The sequence below is a fragment of the Scleropages formosus genome, chromosome 18, assembly GCF_900964775.1.
Source record: "Scleropages formosus chromosome 18, fSclFor1.1, whole genome shotgun sequence".
Lineage (NCBI taxonomy): Eukaryota > Metazoa > Chordata > Actinopteri > Osteoglossiformes > Osteoglossidae > Scleropages > Scleropages formosus.
The window spans coordinates 3,636,391-3,661,364 of record NC_041823.1 but is presented as its reverse complement, the minus strand read 5'-3'; positions in this window follow the sequence as shown (position 1 = coordinate 3,661,364).

The window sequence follows — 24,974 nt, the reverse complement described above, 5'->3', positions numbered from 1 at the left end:
CACATTTAAGAGTCTTAAAACTCACCTCTTCCAGACTCACTTCTCCCATCATCTCTCAAGTTCATGTAAGATGTAAATGTTCATGCTCTATAGCTGTAAGATCATGTCCAGATAAACCTTTACACAGCTACGCCTGTAATGTAACGTAAATGTTTACGTGTATGTAAAAAAAAAAAAAAAATTAGTAGGAAGATGATCAGGAATCGTCGATATTCTGATAAAGTTTTATGCAGCTACTCGTGTGATGAACATTGCTGTCATATGGTGGAAAGAAACAAAGTAACTGCACTTAAAAATCGCACGTCTGCATCTAAGTGTCTCTTCCTCCTAATGTAATGAACACATTGTATTTTCTATGAGATGTTCCTCGCTTTGGAGAAAAGTGTCTGATAAATGAATACAAGTACAATACTGTGCAGAAGTCTTAGGCACTCAGATGTTTCACAAAAAATATTTGTTTTAGATGGTTATTTAATGTCTTCTGCATTAGTGTCAATGGGAAAGAGCATATTTTAGATTTCTGAGCATTCCTTTTGCAAAAAGTTACAGTATTTCAGTAAGGGTTTTGTGTATGTCATTAAAGAAAGTACACGTACACACACACACACACACATACAGTCTGAAACCGCTTATCCCAAGCGGGGTCGTGGCAAACCGGAGCTTAACCCGCCAATACAGGGCGCAAGGCTGGAGGAGGAGGGGACGCACCCAGGACGGGACGCCAGTCCGTCACAGGCACCCCAAACGCGACTCGAACCCCAGACCCGGCAGAGAGCGGGACCCACCGCACCAAGCAGTTGTTGATAATGGATGGTCACTAAGCTTTGTAGGAAGTTAATTAAGAGCATTATTTCTGAAAGAATTCTCACTTTACAGTACTGTAAATATAAAAATGCAAATGCAAAAAGCTTTGGTCCAACGCAGTGAATAAGAACTTATGGATTTATCCTTTATGTCTACAGTCTGTTTTTATTAAAGCATTTTACTTCAGTAGATGTTGATAACCCAAGTCTATGAGCTGGCAGCCTCTGGTTGCTTAACACCTTCACAACCCGGCTTGTACATTTGAACACACGGTCACCATTTCTGGGAAAGAACAAGTTCTAAGAGTAAGCTGCTTCCTACAAATCTTGTCGATGAGAGTCAGATTTGATTGTTTTAGTCAAAGACAATATGCACTTCATTTCCACATTTTTTTTTTTCCTTTCACCCACACGGTGATATTATCCCTGGCGCTAATTTTGGTCTTCCGCATGGATTCACAACAGGTTACACAACATTTAATCTCCCAGGCTTGTTCTCTGTGCAATATAGCTGGCTATAGCCATTATATTCCTGGGTGTATCTGCTTTAAAGTTGAGAAGCTCTCAGTCCTTGGCTTAGAGAAGCAGAATGAAATAGTGAAAAAGGGAATAGGCAAAAAAAAAAAGAAACAATAGAAAAGATAAGGAATGGAGTGGCAGGGTTATATTTTCTCCGTTGCTGTGACAGATGTGCCGGAAAGCGTTTGCTGCGGTAGCGTTTCTCTTCAATCCGAAACACTCGATCAGGGACTTTCACTAGATACGGATTATGTGTGAAGTAGTATGTCTTGTTTAATGTTACAGAACCAGAAGTGTATTTTTCTGGAAAACCATTCATTACTACTGAATAGACATTCCCACTGGTAAATCACCTTTTTTTCTCTAGTCACAATGAAAAGTTTTATATCTCTGCCTAAATGACTATGGTAACATTTGATTCAATGAATTTGTGAATTATAGCACTGAAATGAAGTTTTTTTTTTGTTAGCTAGAAATTTTTGTTCCACTTCGGTGGCATAATATTGCTGTAGGAGCTCGAGAGAAATGTCTCGATCTTAGCTCAGCAGAGAAACCAGTTATTTTTCATTTTATCACAGGACTGAAGTCCAATGAGATTAAAGAACACATCTGAATAAAATACTTTGCAGGTCCACTACTGATGAGGAAATGGACATAGTATGTAGTAGCCAAGTCAGAAGAAAATGAAATAATCATTATATATTAAGTACTTTTGTCATTTACAGGGAATTGTATGTGCATCTGTGTGTATGTACTGTAATATGAACTAATTATGAGCATATATGTGTAATATAACCAAAAGTAGATAGATAGAATAGAATAGAATAGAACAGAATAGAGGGGGTGCGGTGGCACAGTGGGTTGGACCGGGTCCTGCTCTCTGGTGGGTCTGGGGTTCGAGTCCTGCTTGGGGTGCCTTGTGGTGGACTGGCGTCCCGTCCTGGGTGTGTCCCCTCCCCCCTGGCCTTATGCCCTGTGTTACCGGGTAAGCTCTGCGACCCCGTATGGGACAAGCGATTCTGAAAAAGAAGAATAGAATAAAAGGGTGTATAGATAGATACTTTATTGACCCCTGCAGGGACATTTGTTTGACACCTGAAATACCATGTGAGGGAAAATACAGTTTAGTCAACAAGGTCCTACTTATCAATGGCTGAGACAAAAAAACGGCATTCTGTGTCCCTCAGAACCATGGTATATTTGAACAGCTTGTAAAGCAGTGAGGGCTGAATCCTATAGATTAATCCTGTTAGCCTTTACACAGCCGCTATTCCTGTATCGTACGAAAATATTTGTGTACCTTTGAAAAAAAAAGTTGTGGGAAGGCGATCAGGAATCGTCTCTTCTGAATTTTATGCACCTACTTGTGCGATGAACATCGGTGCGTAAAGTGGAAAGAAACAAACTAAGTTTACTTAAAACTCACACATCTGCAACTATGTCTTTTTTTCTTAATGTAATGGACACATTGTATTTTCTCTGAAATGTACATCGCTTTGGAGAAAAGCGTCTGCAAAATGAATAAATGTAAATGTCGACGGGGCAGACTAGTCCGATATACAGTAGCTGTCACCAAGACCAGCTGGGTGCAGCCTCTCCATCTCCCAGCATCCAGCTGGCTTTCTTACAATAAAAGTTCAGCATAAAAGGGCCAGCTGGGCTGAAGCACAAAATAGCTTGAACTCTACAGTTTTTTTTAAATTAATGCTGTATCCAGGGTTTCGCTTGAGTTCCTTTGAAGCAGCTTAGCAGTTTTCTTTAACGCTTGTAAAATGTTCATTTTGCCAATAACGCAGCATCGGTTCACGGTCGTTCCTTACCAGTATGGCAATATTTAGAAGAAGAATACAAAAACAGTCTCTTTGTTGTACATTAATCTGGTCTCCAGTTAACTCACTGATTTATGGTTAATATGTGACTTTTATATGTAACTTGATAGTTATGTGACTTGAATTGTTCTGTTTAAGAACATTTTAGTACTTGTCATCAATACTGAACATTAAAGCTGATCTATGCTTTAAAAGGCAATCAGTCCACGAGATGCTATTTTATTTGATTTTCTGTGAAAGCTCACAGCAGCAGTGTATGAAAGTTTCGCTGTGAATTCCCCTTTCATCCGTCTACTTTTACAAGGTCATCACTACAGTTACTCATTTAGCTGATGGGCTTTTTTAAAGCTGCTCGCAATGTAAAGGTACCTACAGTTATTCTTGCCCTTTACACAGCAGGGACCTGCGACCTCTGAGGCCAAAGGCAGCAGCACTAAACCACCACACCACCTGCTATAATGATGGGTTTGCCAATGGTGACTTTTCTCACTGAAGTCGTTGTCATGTGTGGAGACGGAGGGTCATTTACCGGTTAGCTGGTAGCGGAGTGGTTAGAACTCCTGCATCTGGATCCAAAAGTTGCAGGTTTGAGCCCCTCCTCCAACTGTGGTACCCTTGAGTAAGGTACTTACCCTGAATTGCTCCAGTAAAATTACCCAGCTGTATAAGTGGGTAAATAGTTTTAACCTTAATACTGTAAGTCGCTTTGGAGAAAAGCATCAGATAAATGTAAATTAAATGGATTTGGTGATTTCTCTGAAATCAGCATCTCTGCCTGCTTGATTCTCACTTTGATTTGTTTACTTGCAGGAATACGCGTCTCCTGATGGATGCAGCAGTTTCTTTGTGACTTTCTCCCCAAAGAGTTTTTAAAGGGTCACAGCTAGTGACTGATTACTAAAGAAATGCAATAATATTCTGGAGTCATTGCTTTTTTTCTCATGCCTGTTATTAGTTGAAAAATTGCTCATAAAGAGTTTTTGTGTTGTATTGTTCGACTTTGAGTCACGGACCTTACGCATTGATTAATTGGTAACGTTTGTGTTCAGGTTCTTTCAGGTACATCCTTCACTCCCTTACCAAGGGATTCACTTCCAATACCCAGCAGAAAAGGTTTTTGGATATGTCTCTAGTATTCCCAGAAAGTTGTATAAGTCCCATTCCAACATGTATGGCTTATATGCATGAGGTCCATAAATACTCTATGAGGTGTGTTAGGACTCAGCACTGCAGCATGTACACTTCTTGAGATACGCTTGAATATGTCCTCTAACCCCTTTCTACACCTGGTTATAATAGTCTTCATTTCAGGTTAACTGGCTTCTTAAGAGTCCAACAACAAGGACTGCTTTTGAGTTGGTAACCTCGAAGTCCAGGATGTCCAATTTCTCAACGAATACGCCATCTGCTGACAAACGGTAAGACCGAGGAAGGTGGAGGCAGCTGTTTCTGGAAATTTCCCAAGAGCCCCTGTTTCGAAGCGCTGTGCAGGAAGGTCTTAGATTAGTGTAACATGACCCCCTACCAAGACGAACAGGAAGGTATTTGGTGTTGGCGTACTGGCAGATTTTTCCCAATTTATCAAAAAATACATTGGCGTTTTGCATTTTTGAGAGCCCCATTGGCAAGGCTTTGCTTTGAAGTTGGGTGCTGAAGGGGATGTGGATCCTTGTGGAGGCAGCTGGCTTGCTGCTCATCTCCATGAACACTGTGGAGGCCAGCGAAGAAGCACTCCCGTGAATTCCTGTGAAGTATGGGGCACTGAAGGAAGCTTGTCTCTTCTCCTTACTCCACATTGTCTTATGGACCTTCTCTTTAGCACCACATCCTTGCCAGCAGATGCTCCCATAGTGGATCTTTTGCTTAGTTGCCAGGCTTTATTTGGTGGGTTTAGGGTTCTAATTTGGATCCATGATATTTCTAAGGGCTGAAGTAGAAGGATTTCATTGCTGAGGGACAGAATAATGTGCGTTTGGCAAATGTCTGGGGAAAAAAACAAATGTTGGCCTTGAAATTTAATGGTATGAGACTGAGATCAAATCCATCTGCAGTAAACCTCCTTTTCGAAGTCCAAAGGTTTTTTTTCAGTGACCTCGTGGCCACGCAATGTCATTATTTTGGTATCCGTGTATATTTTTTGAGCTGCAATGCGAATCAGCACAGGATATTTAGTGATGCGCTTAATTATCCCTAATTTATTTCAGTATCATGCCTACCATGGAGAACGACAAGTTAGATGGTGATCAGAAGCTGAGCAAACACTGACAGAGAGAGGAAGAGCTGTGGGGTGAAGATGGGCCAAAATGTGATTAGTCTTGCATGGACAGCTGAGAAGACTCAAATGCCAGTCTCTCATACAAAAAGCAGCCACCCAGAACACAGTGCTGATGGGCTGAAGCCTTTCGATGAAACTTCGAGTGCCTGTACTATAAAGATTGTTCAACTGGAACTTAATTTGTCACAAAAACACATTTTAATAACATGCTCCTGTGAAACACCATTAGCATAGAGCTGTGACATTTGAGCCTTCTTTGGCCCAAAACAATGTTTGGGTCTCGCAGAATTCTGAGACCCATTTGTTCAATAGCAGAGAAACATGAGATTAAATTAAGTCTGTACCAGGCAGGTGTGCCACTTCATTAGGCACACCTGCCTGGTACAGACTGGTGGTAGCAGTGTAATGATGTGGGGAATGTTTTCTTGGCACATGTTAGGTTTTCTCAATACCAACTGAGCAACAGCTGAATACTGCAAAGTCCCAAAACATTGCTGCTGACCAAGTACATCCCTTCACGGTCATTCTAGCCTTTCTCAGATTCGTACTTCCTGCAGGATAAGGATCACTGGCCTGCACAGTCTGCACCTTTCCAGCCAGCCTTAGGGATAAGGTGGAACATGGTGTTAGCTGAATAAATGTGCTGCCAAAAAATCAGCAGAAAGTGTCTGAAGCTGTCAAGCCAACATGGAATAATCTTATGGATACCAAACTTTTTTCTGTTAATGAAAAATCTTTATGTTCATCAGCTCTTTCCCACCAAAGGGATGACCCTGCTGGCTTTCTATCTTTCTTTGTCCAAACTGAAGACAGAGCTTTAAACCTCAGCCTTTAATCGTTATTCTGGTGACACACCCTTTTCGCTGATTCCTACCAGTCCAATAGTCAGGCACAAGCGAGGGTGGAGCGGGGGATTTGTTTGTTAAACAGTGGCCCTGTAAAACTGCAGAAATGAACGTGTCAAACGCTGTCAATTAATACCTGGTTTTCCGCCGCACGCTTATTTACCTTGACTGGCAACAGGCGAAAACGTGAACGGAAATTGGGGGGAGAGAGTGTGGACGTGTGTCGCGCCTGACACGTGAGGAAAGGTTAATGGCTGCGTATTTCAGAATTGTAATTCAATTCTGTTCCACCTTATCTGAACCGCGGCTCCGCTTGGATTTGCATATCTTTGAATTCATTAAGGGCCGATTAATACGGAGCCTCGTTACAGGCCGCTTTATTGTCCAATTCACAATCCGGGAGCCCTTTTGTTCTTCAAATGCCAAACACTTAAAACAGCCGCTGCCACGGGTTTAATTTTATTTTATTATTATTATTTTTTTCCAGCAGCGTTTCTGAAGGAGGTCAGACAATAAATTGAAGCTAAGTGAGACAGATGCCAGGCCTGATCAGTGGAGGTGCCAACTCCTTGCTGCAGGCAAAACAGCCGGAGGGGAACTTTCATGTGCTTGTAAGTAAAAGTATAAGCCAAGTCCCCAGCGAGCATCGTTTTTATCTTGGGTATACATTGGTGTGTGTGTTTTCTTAAGATTAGCCCCAAAAGTACCCTCCGTACAACAGATGAGAGATCTCCAGCCAGGGAACGGATTTCACTCTCCTCCCGGACAGGGATGGAGCCGATCGGTGTTCCTGGGAATGGGCTCAGGAAGTGACGATGAATCAGAACAGCTGGAAGAACTTAATTTGTTTTCTTCCATCACATCAAGTTAATGTACTTCTGTGGAATGGTGGAGAATATAGTCACCCAGATCAGATCTTTTTTAGTCCCTTAATGTTGCTTTCAGCTGGGTATGAATTTTCAGGAAAATCTGTATGCAACTGAAGCATGGATCCAGACCTTGTGCAAGTGATCCAAAAAATGTGTGGATTGTGGAGTTGATCATGCATTTGCATACACACACACAGGCTAAAACTGCTTGTCCAACCAGGGTCACAGTGAACTGGAGCTTAACCTGGCAACACAGGGCACGAAGCTGGAGCGGAAACACCCAGGATGGGATGCCAGCCCATCAGAAGGCACCCCAAGCAGGACATGAATCCCAGACCCACCAGAGAGCAGGACCCAGCCAAACCTGCTGTGCCACTGCTCCATTGGTGTATATACATGCATAAATTTGTTATGCATTTAACAGATGCTTATGTCAAGCGACGCACAGTTCAAAGTAAACAAAAGTGCATTGGCGACAGGCCAGGGACTAAGATGGATACGGCTGTTCAATCTCAGCTTGTTTGTTTGATACAGATGTTGCCATAGCGCATGTATTCCAGTGACTACCTACTGAAAGGGTGTATGAATAGCAAAACAGGTGAAAGGGAGCAGGTGGTGAGGGACTAGCGTATGAAGGTTTAAGGAGCTCGGGAGAGAAGTGGGTCTGAAAGAGAAGGTTTGGGACCCTTCTCGGATGCTGGGAGGGATTCAGCAGCTCTGAGGGGCAGAGGGACTTTGTTCTACCACACTGAGGCAGAAACCAAAAACCAATTTTGGGTCGCTTGCGAGGAGGGTGAACGGGCAACCAGATGTGGATGTGCACAGTGCTCTCGATCGGTTGTGACATGGTAATATTATTGACGTGCAGGCAGTAAAACGTGTGCGTGTTAGAATGAGAAGGTGTATGTGAGAACTCCTCCTTCGGTTCCTTCTACATCTTCCGTCAATGACCCCCAGCTGCCTCCCTTGTTGGTCTGAGTGACGATGGTGCGCAGGACCTCTGGGGACTCCCCCCAACCCTACTGAAGTGAAGCAGTGCCACCTCTCAGAGCAATGAAGCTGTGTTTCCTTTTGCCACTGATGGAAAATGCAATGATGCAATGTGACACCCCATCCCCCACCCCCTGCACTCCCTCCCACTGAATCGCTCAGCACTGACTTTGGATGCACTTGAAATGATCTGCAACAGCAAACTGCACAGCAGACATCTGCAGAAATGCTGTGGTAGGGAGACCCTGGGCCGCGTTCTTCAGGCTTCTGCATCAGTGCAAAATTTGCACCTGTTTTCCCCTCAAACTTAATAATGATAATAATAATAATAATAACATCACAAACGACAATTTTCATGAAAAGTAAAATCTGTTTTTAAAATTTGGGGTTTCTGTTTGGATTTATGCTCTGCTCCTTGGCATTCGCATCGATCAGGTAAAAGATCCTCTTCTTAAGTAAAATTTATATGCTTTCGTTGCTTTTACTGAACTTTACGCAATTTTCTTACGATTTTTTGAGGCAATTCATGTATGCAGAACCTGGTCTCTCAGTACACCCCAGCCAGGCTGCTATCCTCCTCCACTTCCCATTTGGGGTTTCCACACATAAGGGTCCGAAATCAAAATCCCAAAGGTTTTCGGTGCTGGCTGCAATAAGGTGGAATGATCTCCCCCTGTCCCTCAGAACTGCTGAATCCCAACATTCAAGAAGGGTCTTAAACCATCTCTTTCAGAACCATTTCTCTCTAGACCTCCTACCTGCTCCATAGACCTCACTACTTATCTGTTTGAAAAACACACACACAGTCTGAAACCGCTTGTCTGGTGAAACCACTTGACTGGTAAAATGCATTCCTGTTTACTCCGAGTTGTACATCACTCAACATGGAGAAAAGCGTCGCACAAATGAATAAATAAATGTCAAGGGTACAGGCCCTCTGCTGGTCCTGACATCACCTGGCCCTCTGCTACATGTTCCCAGGGGGACTGTTTCACTGAAGCATTTTGTGCTGCTCGGCTCAGTGGTACAATAGCAGGACCCCTCCTACAACTGGCCGTTGGCGCTCCTGTTGACTTCACCGCGAAATTGAGTCCCTCCAGTGCTCGCACCAAAGGTATGACAGTCAAAGGCATCAGGGTTGTGGTAAAATAATGATTAATTGGTTGTACAAAATAAACTCAGCCGAAGGTCACTCGGTGACCCGCTGTCCAGCGTCCAAATGCTTGTTTGACAAGACTGAACCCGTCCAGTCATCAGACATTTGATTCCACAGCATTTCGATGCCGGAGTTCAAGGACGCAGATGCATAATGTGTCAACGGGAGACGTGTCCCATGATGCACACGAAAATGGGGACATCCGTATTGGAGAGCTCGCTGTCCCCCACCTTGTTCCCAAAGAGACATGTCCATCTGATGTTCGGTTCCTCCGACCCTGGCATTTCTCATGAGAATACTGGGCATAGATGGACGGTCCTGCTTGGTCGATGGGGCCATGATTGACCTTTATTGACCTTGGAGTCTTGCTTCTGACCTGTTTGGGCTACTGGTCGTGTTGAAACACTTCAGTGTACACAACCGACCCCCGGCAAGGCATCATGAGCCACTAAATGACCATGCCATTGATTTTATTATAATCTTGACCCCCTCCACTTACCCACAATCCTCTTCTATCATGCGTCAACCTTTCATAACCCATAATGAAACCAAGCTCCAAGGTCCCTCTTTTTTCTTCGTCATTCCCTTAATAAACATCTATCCAGCCCAAATTTCTTGGACAGACAATTATGGGCTGTTCACCTCTAAATACATCCTTCAAGTGCTCAGCAGAAATATCCGACCCTGATTCGGTCTTCCCACCCTCTGGTCCAGTTCCTTAACTGTAACTCAACATTCTCAGTTTTAAAAAAGGGACATTAAGAGTGTAAAATGAACCAGTTAGACAAATAAATCACATCTCCTTTGAATTGCAGAGTGCTTATTTGCCACTGCATCCCAGACTCACAGAGCTTTGTCAAGAGGGTTTAATTTAATCAATCTGCTATAATTGCAGTCTCTGCACTATTAAAATATTTGTTTCCTGATTTTATGCATAGGTAATTTTGTGCTTTTATGATGCTTTAACTGCTTCTTCTCCACAGGTAAAATGACTTTTTACTGACTTTCTGCAGTTTTTTCCTCTGGCTGTTTTGTGGTCCCATTCAAAAGGGTCCAAAACCAAAATCCCCATGATTTCTTGATTTTTCTACTGATGCCGTGTAATAAGCTCCCTCTGTGCCTCAGAGCTGCTAAATCCCTCCCACATTCAAGCAGGGTCTCAAACGATCTCTTTGAGAGCCACTTCTCTCCCGATCTCCTGACAGCTCCATAAATGAGTCCAACACCATCTGCTATCATTATTTATGTATTTTATACCTCAATCTAACTTCCATAGGTAGAGTCGAGTGAGCTCCCTCTGCCCCTCAGAGCTGCTGAATCCCTCCCATCAACACCAATTTCTGGTTATCTATGTATTTGCTATTTGAATGTCACTTCTGTAGGAGCTACTGGAGGGATATGATCCAGCAACCTGGTGGTATCAGACACACAAGCTGTGTGTTCATACTCCCGTGTCTGTGCCTAAAGCTCTTCATCTGTTGCCTTTTGTTTACTACAAGTTGTATGTCACTCTGGAGGGAAGCGTCTACAAGTGAATAAATGTAAATTAGGAGTAAAGAGAGCTGCCTTGTGTTTATGTCTTTATTGCTGTTAATGTACCAGCGAACGCGGTAACAGTAACATTTCAGCACTCAAGATTGCACAGTAGGGAAAGTGTCAGGTGACTGAACTGAAGTGGATATGTGCCACGGTGTAAATGGCATCTTAGACTGTGTTCCTCCTTAGTAATGGCTCTACTTCATCTAAATTATGTTTTAAGTAGGTCAAAGACATGACCAGCATGATAGCAATTACCCGCTCTGACAAATGGTACGAGATGGATTACCGAGCTCAACCATTACTTTGTAATGCACTGGTTTTGTTTTGCAGATGATGGAAAAACCCTTTCATAATATAATGAGAAAGAACTGTCGGTTCTTCACGAGCAAAATAAACAGAGACAAAAAATAAATTGTAAACACCGGCCAGCTTCGCCCATGAAATAAAAGGGTAATTGAAGTTTTTTTCATTACCGAAAGAGGGAATGATACACGCTCCCCTTCGAATTCACTTTCCCGGTGAGACAGAGGAAGTTACGAGCCTGGATGGATGTCTCCTATGTTGGAGGAGTGTAAAGACAGTCGAAGTGTTGCATTGAGGTCTCACACGGTTAACGATGGCAACATCTACTGTAAGATATGGCTGATTGATCCCTTCACTGAGGGGCAGCAAGTGGTGTAGAGTTTACATTTATTTATTTATTCAGCAGACACTTTTCCCCAAAATGACTTCCAATGAACTCTATGTAGTGTTATCAGCCCACACACTTCATTCACCGCGGTGACTTACACTGCTAGATACACTACTTACACTGGGTCACTCATCCATACATCGGTGAAGCATATTCTCTCTGTCACGCAACCTGAACAGCATGTCTCTGGAGTGTGGGAGGAAACCAGAGCACCTGGAGGGAACATGCCAACTCCACACAGACTGAGCGGAAATCGAACCCAGGTCTTCTCGCACCACCCAGGCACTGTAAGACAGCAGCGCTACTCGGTGTGCCGCCGTACTACCCAGTTACAGCATTCACCTTGCAATCTGAAGGCCCTAAATCCCGCTCCTGCTGTATCCTCTTCTGTTACATACTTGCTCTGAACAAGCACAGCTAAAAAGTTACCCACTGTAAAAGTGGGTAAATCAGTGTGAAGTGAAGTCACTCTGGAAATCAGTGTCTTATTAATAAAGGTTAATAATAGGGTCGGTGGCACAGTTTGACCAGCAGGACCCCAGTGGGTGGAAACACCTCTGCTTTTGCTGATGATTCACAGGTGCCTTTTAAAGTCGATCGCCAGGTTACGCTTTTCAGAAGTCAACGTGTAAGAATCGCTCTTACCTGCCCTCGCAGTGGAGCTGTGTTTCCCCACGACGCGGAAAAGCAAACATTTCCATCACCGAATTAGTGTGTCGGGATCTGGGAGGCTCCTGTCCGTGCGTAAATGTTGACATGGTCTGATAAAGACTCGACCGGTGTTTTCAGAAATGACACATGAAGCAGGGCAAAAAAACGAAAGCTGAGTTGAGAATCGTGGTTATTGTGTGTAACTTTGAGTCGAGTACTTTGACAGTGTTACACACAGCGCATCGATTTATCTTTACTGAACAGAACTGAACTTATGGGATGTCGGCAGAATTCTGTACAGGCAGTCCCCGAGTTACAAATGTCCAACTTACATACAACCTGCAGTTATGAACCATTCCCGTAAAGTCTACTGTATCAAAAATTCGAGTGACATACTCTGATTCTTAATAACAAACGGTGCTACTTTGCTACTTTGCAACGCACATCAAAACATTGTGCAAGCGATGGTGATGCATCTAAGAAAAGGGAAACAATCACGAGTGAAACTAAAGTGGAAATAATAAAGTGATCGGAAAAAGGTGAAATGCCAATGAACACTGGAAAAGTGAACGTTAAAGTGTCTTTAATATTTTTTATACCTACACACACACACACATTCTCTTGCTCTCTCCTCCTCCCCCTCTATCTCTCTTACAAATACTGTAGTTACATTTATTATTATTATTATTATTATTATTATTATTATTATTAAAGATGTTTTACTGTGTCCAGAAAAGTTTTTTTTACTGTTTTTTATGCAGAGAAAGGTAAACGATATATGATATATTAAGACAAACATTTGACAAACTGACATTAGATACCCACGTTCTCAACTGTTCCGACTTACGTACAAATTCGACTTAAAGACAGACTGAGGACACGGAACTCGTTCGTAATCCGCCGCCCGTACAGAGTTCCTGCTAATGGGCAGCAGGTACCATGGCGTTTACAGTCCTGGCCTTGCTCTCCAAGATGCTGGGTTCAAACTCCACTTCTGCTCTAGTACCTTGACCAAAGTACACACACACACACACACACACACACACATTTTCAGAACCGCTTGTCCCTTACGGGGTCACGGGGAACCGGAGCCTACCCGGCAACACAGGGCGTAAGGCCGGAGGGGGAAGGGGACACACCCAGGACGGGACGCCAGTCCGCCGCAAGGCACCCCAAGCAGGACTTGAACCCCAGACCCACCGGAGAGCAGGACTGCGGTCCAACCCACTGCGCCACCGCACCCCCCTTGACCAAAGTATTAACCCGGAAGTGATACAGTGCGAATACCCTGCTGTAAGTGGGTAAATCACTGCAACACTTTAAGCCGCTTTGGAAAAAGGCTTCGGCTAGAGGAATAAATAATAATAATACTAATAATAACAATGTGGGACGGTGGTGTTTCAACACCTCAGAGTAAACATGCGCACCGTGTCAGGCGTGTCGAGAGCCATTAACTGCCTCCCTCCTCCTAGTTATCCCTCAGTCTGCTGCATCCACAGGTTTTCGCTCTAAATCCCGCAAGATTAAAAACAGCGATAATGTGCCGTCTCCCCGCGGGTTGAAATATACCGGCATTGAGATGTAAATGGAACAGGCCGAACACAAAGCTGAGCTCGACGGTAATGGAAAAGAGTCGGTAATTACGTTCCCGAGCGGCGGCCGACGGGCCTTCTGAGGAACATAAATTGTTCAAGCTTGTTCCTGCTTTCATTTGTGACCGTGCTGCAGAAAGAGCTCCTGCCAGACACCAGGAGCAGAGACGCATTCTACAGAATGCTAATGTTCAAGGCGATTTGTGGGACACCGCCGCGTCCAGTAGGAACACCGTTAAATTTATTTGTCAGACACTTTTCGCCAAAGCGACTTCCACTGAACTCTATGTAGTGTTACCAGTCCACACACCTTATTCACCGCGGTGACTTACACTGCTAGGTACGTTGCTTACACTGGGTCACTCACCCATACATCAGTGGAACACACTCTCTCTGTCACTCACACACAGAGGGGGAACCTGAACAGCATGTCTTTGGAGTGTGGGAGGAAACCAGAGCACCCAAGGAAAACTCACACAGAGAGAAGATGGAAACTCCACACAGATCAAGGAGGGTTTGAACCCACATCCTCTCACACCACCCATGTGCTATGAGACAGCAGTGCTGCCCAGAATGTTCCGCCATCAAGGCCCCAGCAAGGATTAAACGCACAATCCCTGGTTTATAAGGCCAGTGGTCAAACCACTGAGCTACAGAGCCCTTCTTGTTTTGGCTAAAGCTCGGTTGGCAGGTATATACTTATTTGCGTCATATGGAAACAGCAGAGATTGCGAAGCCGCCCAGTGATAAACACTGGTATTCTGGAACTGACGGCCACATCATTTCTATGCGTCCCAAATGTGGCCACGAGATTTTGTGTGTGTGTGGAATCAGCAGCTGGATGTCTTTGGGAATAAAATTAACTACGGTCGTCCTCCACCCTGTGAAAGTAACATTTTCCCAGGAAAACTCTTCATTAGGTGAATCTCTGAACTCAGACATTTTTCCCATTAAATTCAGCGGTGAAAATGGGCCCCATAATCGACACCCGGCTATTCAGAAATATCATCTAATCTCATAAAAATGCTCAGTGACTTCAATATCTAAGATTAGTAATCATGACACAATACTGCAAGGCAATTTTATTAATTGATTAATTTTATTAATTTATTATAATACTGTATGTCTGCATACCTGAGCTCCTTTGACCCAGCTATTATGTACCATACACTTACCATACTACGAGCCTGTGGGGGGTCTGACCCAGGCAGGAGGTGGGGGGGTAACAGGATGGACAGATCAGAGGGACCCTCCCCTGTCAGCCTTTTTGATGTTGACAACCAGCTGCTGGCCTTTCGGGACCAGTTCCATGGACTGTAAAGGCAGCTGGCCTGAAGACCCAGGCAGTGGTGTTTTGTGGGAGAAGAACCTGCGCTCATGACCTTCAGGATAAGTGTTTCATTTCATTCTTGCCTCAACTGTTGCCTTATTCCAGAAGGATCCGTTTTGTTTGCCTTTGTTGTCAAAACCCTGCTGTTTCTGTGCTTAGTCCCCCCCAGCCAGTGGCCTCCTCTGCCCCACAACCAGTCACATTACATACGCATGATACTCAGTGTTTGTCTCTTATTTCAAATCTCAATGGAAAAACAGAACAGTAAAGACAAACGAAATCACTGCAAACACACACACACACACACACACAATGCAAATAAATTCAAAGTCACTGAACAAGTTGTTGGGTTTGATCCCGGCTCAGTCTCTGTGGGCTCTGCGTGTTCTCCCCATTTGCGTGGCTTTCCTCCGACAGTTCGGAGACGTGTGTTTATCTACAAGACCTAATAATCTGCAACACCCCAACAAGACCACTTCGCTCTTCCACATCTGCCACTTGGTGGTCCCACGCACGAAAGGTAAAGCACGGAGGTTCTCGGTTCTGGTTCTGTTGTGGTGGAACAACCTCCCCCTGTCACTCGGAAATGCTGAATCCCTGTCCACATTTAAAAAGGGTCTTAAAACTCACCTCTTCCAGACTCACTTCGCCCATCATCTCTTAAGTTCGTGTAAGGTGTAAATGTTCTTGCTCTATAACTTTAAGATCATGTCCCGATAAACCTTTACACAAGCTACTCCTGTAATGTAGTGTAAATGTTTATATGTATCTCAAAAAATTATTACTAGGAATGTGATTTGGATTCGTTGATATTCTGATAAAGGTTTTAAACAGCTACTCCTGTGATGCACATTGATTCATACGGTGGAAAGAAAGAAACTGTACTTCAGAATCACACGTCTGCATCTAAGTGTCTCTTCCTGCTAATGTAATGAACACGTTGTATTTTCTATGAGATGTTCGTCGCTTTGGAGAAAATCGTCCGCTAAATGAATACATGTAAATGTAAATGTTTTCCAGCTAGATCGACGACTCTGGTTTGCCTCTAGTCTTTGTGTAGTAATGTCGCGAACTTGGTCCTTGTCAACATGAAGAAATGCCTAGTAACACAAAGCAAGGACTAAATGAAAGTCTTCGCAAAGCCACCTTCTCGTAACTCCAGTGTGTGTATCTTGGGTGTCACAATTGACATATTTTGCATTTTGTACAGATGAGTAATTGTTGACTTTATGCAGGAGTGTCATTTCATTCACTGCTCTAATGCTCCCTGGTCTGACTTATTTTTGTTTATTTTTTTCCAACCACGATTTTCCCGCAGAGATTCGTTCGTGAGAACAGAAATCAATTGAAAGCTGAGCTGCAGCAATAACACTCGGTGTCTTCCTGATGCAGGGTTTAGAAGCCCATTCCAGAGCAAGAACTGTTTCTCAATAGAACTCAGGCCCCAAAAATCTGTCCTTTAAAGTTTGACCAAGCTGAAGGTTGACCAGACTAACATGGCCCTTGCAGGGTCTTCATTTAGTTTTTTCTTTTGTCTGTCTCCTGAAGCTTTTTCTGTTGTGAGCACTGGTGCTGGGTGATCCAAATGAACAAGTTATGAACTCTCTGATATTCTCCTGGTGTTTTACTTATTTTCAATAGCATTTTATTGACTTAGTTTCTCTATGATGGAGCACGTGCCACCTGCATTTACCTGCCAAGCCAATAGATGGCAGTAAAGCACCCAAACAGAATGTGGCCATGCAACTGGCTACATTTACATTCATTTATTTTCCAGATGCTTTTCTCCAAAGCGACTTCCGATGAACTCTATGTAGTGTTATCAGCCCGCACACCTTATTCACTGCGGTGACTTACACTGCTAGATACACTACTTACGCTGGGTCACTCATCCATACATCAGTGGAACACACTCTCACTCTCTGTCTCTGTCACTCACACACAATGGGGGAACCTGAACAGCATGTCTTTGGAGTGTGGGAGGAAACCAGAGCACCCTGAGGAAACCCACACAGACAAGGGGAGAACATGCAAACACCACAATGACTGACCAGGGCTCAAACACATGTCCTCTTGCACCACCCTGGCACTGTGAGACAGCAGCGCTACCGTGTTGAACCCTGCTCACTTTCCCAGTGTTTACAGCACGCGCCTCGTGTTCCTGAATCTCACCCATCGCTAACAAGATGACGAACGTCTCACAGGTCCTTAAGATGAATCGGTGAACAGCTGGTCCTGCGCAGGAGTTTGTGGAGACGGCACTTTTAAGTCATTTTAATTTTAGTTTTATTTTTTTTTTTAATTTTAGTTTTAATTTTAAGATAACTTCAACTTTATAAAATATGAAAATAAAAAATATTTCAGTCATTTAATTTATTGTTGTTATTATTACTTTATTTTATTTATTTATTATAGCTGTAGCTTTGTACGTAGCCCAACCTGTAAATAAATCAGGACGTCTGTATTTCTGATGTTGTTTTAATGATGACTTAGCGGGAAAAACGACTTGGGTTGTACAAATAAAGCAAACACGAATGACGAACAGGCTTCTGGACCCGCTATTGTTCGTTAGCTGAGGAACCAGGGGTTGCAACGCAGGGTCGAAATGATTACAGGGGTGTCGGTTGCCCCTGGCGACCGTTTACGTTTACGTTTACTTTCACTCACTTGTCGGACACCTTTGACGCACAACTCAAAGTGAACACAAGTGTGCTTTCACCAATAAGAGGGCATTCTTTGGCTGCACCACGGCTGCGCGTGTGTACCCTGAACCCGACCGAAATCGAGTCGACGCAGATCGTTATTAGTGGCCTTTGGTGGCACCTCAATTCGAGGGCAAATTTTGCGCCATCCACAAAGGTGCAAAATGTGCTGACAGCCATGTAAGCCTGTGATGGAATCACAGAGTGTTGTAGTCCAGAAATAACTTTAATTAATCCTTCAGTGCGTGACCTTATGCTACAGAATGATCCTCGTAAAAGTGCGTGTAGTAAATAGGTTTGAAACCCACAAATAATGCGCTCATGATTACGGGTTGTGCACCGTTGTGGGAAAATGCCTTTTGAAAGAGTCCGATGCACTAAGAAGGGAGTTTGTGGATCCAGCGGGGAAGTTAATTTGCATAAATAGGAATGACGACGAGGACGACAGACAGGAAGCGAAGTGTCTCTTCCGATGGGACGCGGGTTCGAGTGTCTGAAGACGCTGCTTTCCCGGTTGTTTCGATTACTTTTTCGCCCAAAGCAGGATACATTTTACTGAACGCTTGCAGCAACCCAATATTTTGTGCATTCATAAAACTCGAAGCTGTGAACGCGCAAAGCCGTAAGACTTTATCGAAGAGGTTCTGCTAAGCGCGTTCCCGCGCGGTCGCAAATCCAGGTCCTTGAGCGCCCTGCTACCCGGTGCCTTTTCAATTTCGGCGGAGGAGCCGCTGTGCTCTTACATCACAGGTAATGAGCCAGGATGTTTCTTTAGGTGGCGAGAGCGCAAACAAAAAGCCCGACAACCTTGAAGCCTGGCAGAAAGGTACTGCACCCCCCCTCCACCTCCCCCGCTCGTTCTGCTCACCTTGGGGGCGCGAGGACCGCAGTGCCGAATGCGACACGTGCGCCGGGGTGAGCGGGTCCACGAGCGATCCCATCGCCCACCGGGCTCGTCCGTGCACGAGAGCCGCATCGCCCAAGCGGCCCCTGAAAGCACGCGCTCCCCCGGGGTGGACGTGTGGGGGGTGGGGGTTCGGCCTCGTCGGCAGATGCTTGCGGCTGCGAATTTGCAGCGAGGGAGGGATGCGCCAGGTGAGCACGTCTCACGCCATTACAAAGAGCAAACGTGAGGTGCGACATTATTGGCCACTGGGGAAGCAGGATAAAAATTCATGCGCCGTCACCCGGGAGGACACGCTTCGTTCCCAAGGGAAGCAGCAGGTCGTTTGCAACCCTCGCTGCTCTTGCTCGTTCCTTTTTTCACGCTTTCTTTTCACCAAGGTTCTGCGAACCTCTCGCCTCTCGGATTCAAACGCCACCCGAGCTCATCTCGGGGTGATCTATTACTTCTGGGGCTCGAGGGCTGAAGGCTTTTGAACGGCCGCGTTACCGCTGGGAAACGGGAGAGTGGCAACAAGAGCAACTGCCGAGAAGGGGGAGGGCGGAGCGAATGAAAGGATGAGGGATGGCGTGCGCTGGGAGGAGGCACTGCGGACTTCACTGAGGCGCACACACAGGATGGGTTCAGTGATCCATCTGTCTATTTTCAGTGACCACGTGTCCAGTGCGGGGTCACGGTGGCCCAGAGTCTATCCTAGGAGTATAGGGAGTGAGGCAGGGCAGGGTACACCCTGCTTAGGATGCCACTCCATCACACACGCAAAGCGAAATTTGGAGTCACCAGTTCGCTTGAAAGAAATATTTGGACAGTGAGTGGAAACCAGAGCACCCCGAGGAAAACTATACAAATGCCACGCAGAAGGAGGCAAGTTCGAACCCACATCCAGAACCCAAGGGCTGCGAGGCACCAGATGATGCTTTTAGTTATTTATGGCGGCACGCTGCCTTCGGGTGGGTGCTGCAGACTGTCGATCCCGGGATGCCGTGCTACCAGTTGATCCGACAGGCTCGTGGACCTGGGGATCAGCAGAAGATGAACCCACGGTCATCCATGACATCCCAACAGCCCGTTGGTATTTCAGAATTTATCTGTTCAATTAGATGATCTGGGTGAAAACTGAAATGGCGCCGAGATCCTCAATAATAGTGCCGACCCCAGATGAGGCGTCTCGATGGGTCTTCGGCTCCCATAATCCTCCAGGGTCTTCGGGGCAATCTTTCGCTTGTGCACAACCGCATGGATCAAGACGTGTGTCAGGGATGACGGGCGAGGCAAACGCCGGATCATTATCTCATGACACTTCAGCGGAGGTGTACCTTCCCTTAATCCCTTTAAGCCCCGGCGCGTTTGACCTTTTGTTTTATTAGCATTTCGGCTTCTGTGCAGTGCGGGCGGAACCGAGGCCGGCGAGTCGGAGGAGTCGGAGGAGTCGGAGGAGGAAAGGAAACGCAGAAAATGTTCTCGTGGGCGTGCGGATGGGAGTCGCTGCCTTTACGCAGGGAGATGAGGGCAGACGAGCCGCTTCCATCGAATACACGCAGCCGTGTGAAGGAGCGAAGGTGCAAATTCGCTCCAGTTCATTCCCGAACCGTAAAAAGTGAGACGGTGGCACATCAGCGGTAATGGGATGGTCCCTCCTCATGCAGGATGCACGTGAGTGCCCTCGCGCTCGCACACGCCCATTTCTGTGGGTCTCTCATCTGGTCTCTCTCTTTGGTGGCATCCGTCATCGCCAAGATGGTTTGGATGTGGCCGGAGCCGCCGGGGCGGTCGATGGAACGAACCCCCCAGCCCTTCTAGGAAAGGAGGAGAAACAGGCTCTCGGAAGGGGTTCGGCAACCGCAGTGACTGCACTTAGTGCACGTGGTCCTGGTGAAAAGAGCCAAACCCTTAAATCCTCTCGACACAGAGCCATTCATCCTTGTCCACTGTAGAGGACACACATTTAGAGGTGTATCTCCCCAACTCTCCACCCTTTCTGTACACTCTACAGATATGCGCACCGGACCGTGCACATTTTTCTGGGTCCTCGTGCACCTTATAGAGGACATTCAGTGCTTTTAACTGATGTCATGGTATATGATATCACGGTATACTGTAAAGTTACAGCGTGCACACATGTAAAATGCGTACCTGCGGTTTCGACGCTTGCTGTAATGTAAATGTCTAAATATCTATATACGTATAATGAGCGTGTTTACTTCAAGGTGGGCTTAGAAACTGTTTCATTCTATGTGAAAGATTTACCTTTTGAATGTTATCTGATTTTATGCAAATATCAGTGTTAATAAACAATTTCCTGTACCGTACAATGTTTTTCTGAACCGCCTGTCCCATACGGGGTCGCGGGGAACCGGAGCCTATCCGGCAACACAGGGCGTAAGGCCGGAGGGGGAGGGGACACACCCAGGACGGGACGCCAGTCCGTCGCAAGGGACCCCAAGCGGGACTCGAACCCCAGACCCACCGGAAAGCAGGACCGTGGTCCAACCCACTGCGCCACCGCACCCCCTTACCATGCAATGTTTTATCCCTTGTTTTGCAGCTACAAGAAGGGCTTTATCTGTTAAAATTATTCAAATATTCAAACTGAATTCAAATATGTATATCTTTCAACTGCTTGTATTTATGAGTATTCATGCCATAAATTTATATGCAAAAGTTGCAGTGTTTCTATGCCTCACAGGCATGTTGCAGTCATGTGACGGTCAGCTGAAAAGAGCCTTGGAAAATTTTGTCCAATGTCTAAAGCACACGTAGACTTTACAAAAATGGTAAAACGGTGCCTAATATCTGAGATGTTGTGGTATGTTTTGGTCTGTATAACATATCGCTGTAAGTCGCCTTGGACAAAGGTGGCACCTAAATATGGAAGAATAATGTCACGGGTTTGGGGGCGGAGCTTGGACCACTTCTGAGAAATCTTGGGAAAAAAATTGTTAAAACCTGCTTTTTTGGTCTCAAGAGGTTATTTACCAGCTCTGTCACCTGATAGCGCTGCCAGTGCATGTCGGGGGACAGACGTGTGGCATTTTTTGAGACGTGAGCCTACAGGTGTAGCTCCTACGTTCCGTCGCCTGTCGACACACTTTCATAATAGACCAATAAACAGCAGCTGGATATGAATATAAGAGCTTCATGGTTCGACGCCTTTCTCAAAGGTACGACGGCAATTTTTCCGCCGGGATTTCCACAAGTTGACCCGGGTCGCGACCGCATCGGAACCCTGGACCGTCGTGGGAATTAACCGGATCATTTGAGGCTCCTCTCCAGCTTTGCTGCACCTCTCTGCACTCACGACATTGCATTATACGCTTCGGGAGGCAACAACTTGTCTCGTTTACTCCTCAGTTAAAGGGGGTGTATCGCTTCGCCGGATGCGAACGATGCCACTGTTGGGAGGGTGGAGGAGCTTCGCCGGGGGTCAGCAAAACTCCGGGATATTTGTAGCCCCGAAGTGCTGAAGAAGTGGCGGGTTCGCAGTTTTCCAGCACCGGTGTGTTGAAGTGGCCCCGGAATGTGCTGGAAAGTGTTTTCCCAGTGAAAAGCGTAAGGGGGCACCTGGGAAACACCTGTTTGGGACGTGTCTGACATCCCTGGGAAGGGCTGGGAGGGAATGAGGCCTTGTTTCCTGATCAAAACTTCCAACCAAACACCTTGCAGAGGGGGGACAAATATGGTGTCCAGCTATTGGACTCACGCTTTTCATTTGTACCGTGTTTTCTACGGGCGTGCGGTTTCCGAAGAGCATCCTGTGCCCCTGCGGCACGTTTCGGTGCCGGAGCTTCGAGACGCTTCGTCCGAGCGGCGCGGCGAACGCGGGATCGGCGGCGCGGGAGGCCTCTGCGGATCAGCCGAAGTCTCGGGTCGGAGGAGACCCGCGGGCTATTTATAGCGCAGGCGAGCAAAGTGTCTTCCAGGAAATAGGAAACGGCGAGAGGCCGTGCGGACTGGAAGATGATCCAATCAATGTGGCTTCGCTCTGGGAGTATAACCGCACACAGCAATCCCGCAGGTGTCCTTTCGTGAAGATCTGAGGCTGCAGCACGCTGGGCTGAAGACGGCGACAGCAGGGATCATCGCAACGGACCCCGGTTCGGTATCGCCTCCACGTGAAGCGATCCGAAACGGTACGGCTGGAGTCGTGTGGGGCGGGGACCCCCTCCGTGGCCCCGGGAGGGGACCCACATGTTTGCACCTGGGAAGAACGAGAGCTCACTCGGACCGTGGAGATGAGTCGAGAAACCAGCCGCAGGTCTGATCACTTGATCCAGAGTTAATTCATGGTAAAGGACCCAGGCAGAAGAGCGGGGTCTCTGGGAAAGGAGTGGCTGTTCCTGGAAGGCACTGAGGCTTTTTGGCAGCTCTTCCTGCAGAACAAACCCATGAACAAGCTTTACGATACAATGGGGGACCATACTGAACAATAGCTTCGTATAAGCATATTCTACAGAGCGTAAATTACAATACACTCTTTATATTTCGCCATAAATATTTATGAGAACGACGTCCTTCTTTGAGAATAAAACTGTGGCGCATCTCGTCTTCATTGTTAACCCTTCAATGAAGACTCGTTGCACTCGAATGAATGGCTGCAGCAGCAATCAGATTCACACACAATGCAGCGAATAATTGGGGCTTTGAGTGAAGAATGAAGCAGTGATTGGTTTTTAATCTGAACCACAGCGATGAGAGAGCAACTGCGAAAAGCTCTCTGTGATTGGTTAGTGCTTTCAAACCGCTCTCTGTGATTGGATAGTTCTTTTAAAGTGCTCTCTGTGATTGGTTAGTGCTGTAAAACCGCTCTCTGGGATTGGTTAGTTCTTTAGAACCTCTGTGTGTGAATGGTGTGTACTTTCCAGTCTTTGTTATTGAGCTCAATGGATAGAATACTGGTTTTGTAAACCGGGGTCGTGAATTTGATTCTTGCTAGGGCTTTAACTGTTGAACACTTTGGGCAGCACAGCGAGTGGGTCTGCTGTCTCACAGCGCCTGGGTGCTGGACACGGGTTCGATCCCCGCTCAGTCTGTGTGGAGTTTGCATTTTCTCTGGGTGCTCTGGTTTCCTCCCACAGTCCAAAGACATACTGTTCAGGTTCACCCATAGTGTGTGAGTGACAGTAGTGGTTAGAGCTACTGGCTTGGGCTTTAAAGGTTTGATCCCCACACCTGGCTGTAATACCCCTGAGCAAGGTACTTATCCTAAACTGCTCCAGTAAAATTACCCAGCTATATAAATGGGTAAATAATTGTAAGCTTGTGATAATTGTAACATTAACAGTATAAGCTGCTTTGGAGAAAAGTGTCAGCTAAATGAAAAAATGTAAATGCACTCCGTGTGATTGGTTATTTCCTTGTAATCAAGTGTTGCAATTGGTTAATTTCTGCAACCATGAGGGTTGTAATCGTGGTCCGTCTCCTGCATCGCTTTCACGTTTGTATTGAACAAGGGGGAATTTGCAAGGATGAACATGACAGCTCTCACATAAATAAAATAAAAAAGGGAAGTTGAGTCTGCACATTCAACCCATGGCTGCATTTCTCCGCTTGTCGTCGATTTTTTCTCTTTTTTTGTGCAGCTGTTTGTGCTTCTGAAATGAGCCTTGTCATCCTGTGGGCCGGTGCTGCACCGGTATTGATGACAAGTAAATGTACCGCTGGACTTTGCATCTGAAGTGGCTCCAAGGAGGCAGCAGACGGCGGGTCCGATTGCCAGTAGTTTTCTCCGTATAGATTTCTTCGGGGCTGGTGCAGGTCAGCGGGTCTTGGTGATGTTTGGCCGGGAAATTGGACCGAGGAGTGGCGAAGCCCGCAGCCACAGCCAGCACCCGACCACTGAGATGTGTAAAATGTGCAGAAAAGCAAAAACCTTGTTCAGCATATATATGTATTTGTATATATAGACTCCAGGACAAACTAAGGTTAATGTAAAACAATGTAAAGGTATATAATATTTGTCATAAGTGCACACACATGTGTTAAGTATACGCACATGGACAATAAACACAGCACAGGTCGTGTAAACGCTGAGTTGCCACGAAGAGTAGCAAATAGAGCCTTGTGTGTGTGTGTGTGGAGACCCTGGATGTCGCCTACAAAAGCATCAACAGAACTGCTCCCAGCAATTTACAGGTCTTGATCAACTGCTACACCCCAACCAGACCACTTCGCTTATCTACTTCTGCTCGATTGGTGGTCTCACGCATGCAAGGTAAAGCACGGAGGTTCTGGGTTCTGGCTCCGTTGTGGTGGAACGCGCTCCCCCTCTCACTCAGAACT